The sequence below is a fragment of the Dipodomys merriami genome, unplaced genomic scaffold, assembly GCF_024711535.1.
Source record: "Dipodomys merriami isolate MVZ:Mamm:240054 unplaced genomic scaffold, mDipMer1.0.p SCAF_1493, whole genome shotgun sequence".
Classification (NCBI taxonomy): domain Eukaryota; kingdom Metazoa; phylum Chordata; class Mammalia; order Rodentia; family Heteromyidae; genus Dipodomys; species Dipodomys merriami.
The window spans coordinates 82,539-84,731 of record NW_027202819.1 but is presented as its reverse complement, the minus strand read 5'-3'; the positions used below and the strand labels follow the sequence as shown (position 1 = coordinate 84,731).

General features: G+C 35.7%; 1 non-coding gene across 1 annotated transcript; it reads right to left on the bottom strand.

Annotated features, from left to right (window-relative positions):
* Positions 1-708: 708 nt before the first annotated feature.
* LOC138826720 (U6 spliceosomal RNA) lies at positions 709-818 on the bottom strand. Its single transcript, XR_011371821.1, has one exon. It is a non-coding gene; the product is annotated as a U6 spliceosomal RNA (small nuclear RNA).
* Positions 819-2,193: the final 1,375 nt, after the last annotated feature.

Genomic DNA, 2,193 nt, shown 5'->3' with positions numbered 1-2,193 from the left:
AGGGAAACCAGGCGTCTTATGTTTCTTTGAACTTGTCTTACTTAACTTAATATGTTTTTTTTCCAAGTCTTTCCATTTCCTAACAAATTGAGTGATGTCATTCTTTCAGATGGAGGCATAGAATGCATCTATTTATCTATCTATCTATCTATCTATCTATCTATCTATCTATCTATCTATCTATCTATCTATCTATCTATCTATCTATCTATCTATCCATCTATCTATCTATCTATCTATCTATCTATCTATCTATCTATCTATCTATCTATCTATCTATCTATCTATCTATCTATCTATCTATCCATCTATCTATCCATCTATCCACCTATCCATCTATCTATCTATCTATCTATCTATCTATCTATCTATCTATCTATCTATCTATCTATCTATCTATCTATCTATCTATCTATCTATCAAATTATCTTGATCATCAATTGAGGGGAATCAGAATTGGTTCCATACCTTATCTATCGTAAATAATGGGGCAGTAAACATAGTTGTGCTGGTAGTTTTATTGTGGTCTTATTTGTGATCATTTGGGTGAATGCCCAAAAGTGGGATTGCTGGGTCATGGGGGGGGCTTTATGTGGAGTCTTTTGAGGAACCTCCATACTGCTTTCCAAAGTGGTTGATCAAGTTTACACTCCCACCAAGGATTCGGTAGGGTTCCCTTCTCTCCACATACCCTCCAGCACATGTTGTAAAAATATGGAACACTTCAAGAATTTGCATGTCATGCTTGCACAGGGGCCATTCTAATCTTCTCTCTATTATTCCAATGTTATGTATTTCCTGCTGAATTAAGCACAGAACATTTTTTATATATGAAGTGTAATTCATTTTCTTTCTTTTTATTGTGAAAATACTGCACAGAGGAGTTACAATAACATGAGCAAGATAATGAATACATTTCTTATCAAGCATTGTTGCCTCCTCTTTGTTTCCCCTTCCTCTCCCTTCCCAAACTCCCACTAGCTCTGACACCTGATCCTCCCCCACACCCATCAACGTTGTAAAGTTCGTTTTACGACATAACGACTTCTATATCTCATTGTTGCAATGGGTCCAACTGTATCCCAATTTAAATGATATTTTTTCCCTTCCCCTCCAAAAATTATACCAACATCAAATACAGTGAAAGCAGTCGCTAAACCATAGGGGAATGACATACAAAGCAACATAGAAATCATCTTATAAATATATTAGAAACAATTGGATTAAAGAAAAATCATTTGAATACTTATCTTTGGGTATATTTCCCTAACATCAGCTTATCTGACCTTTCCTGTTTGACTCAGACATATACTAGTTATTGCAAATAAGGGAAACCGTGAGACCTATGTTTCTTTGGGCCTGGCTTACTTAACATACTTTTGTCCAAGTCTTGTCATTTCCTAACAAATGGGACAATGTCATTCGTTCTGATGGAGGCAAAGAATTCCCTTGTGTATATATACCACATTTTCTTGATCCATTCATCTACTGAGGGGCATCTGGGTTGGTTCCATATCTTAGCTATGGTAAATAATGCTGCAAAAACATAGTTTTTTGAGTTCTGGGCATATTTTAGACATGAGACCCTTGTCCGTTGTATGGCTAATGAAGATCTCCGAATCCGTGGGCTTTCTATTGATCTTGCTAGCTATGTCCTTTGCCATGCAGAAGCTCTGCAATTTCATGCAATCCAATAAGTCCAATTTTTTTTTGATTTGTTGTGTTTCTGGGTCTCTATTAAGAAAATTATGGGATTTGCAAGGATACTTAGAGTTTCTCCTATTCCATCCTGTAATTTTTTCAGACTGTCTGTTTTAACTCCAAGGTGTTTGGTCCATTTGGAGTTGATTCTTGTGCAGGGTGATATATAAGGATCTAGCTTTAGTTTTCTACAAGTAGTTAACCAAATGTGACAGCACCTTTACTGAAAAGGCTGTCTTTCTTCTATTCTATTTTTTAGATTCCTTATCGAATATTAGATGGCTACAGGTCTGTAGGTTCATTTCTGGGTTTTCAATTCTATTCCATTGGTCCTGAGGTTTGTTCTTGTGCCAGTTCCAAGCTGTTTTGTTTACTTTGGCTTTGTAGTAGATTTTGGAATTTGATATTGATATTACTCCAGCACTTTTCTTTCTGTTAAATATCGTTTTTTTCTATTCCGTGTCTTTTGTTCCATGTGAATTTTTGGATTGT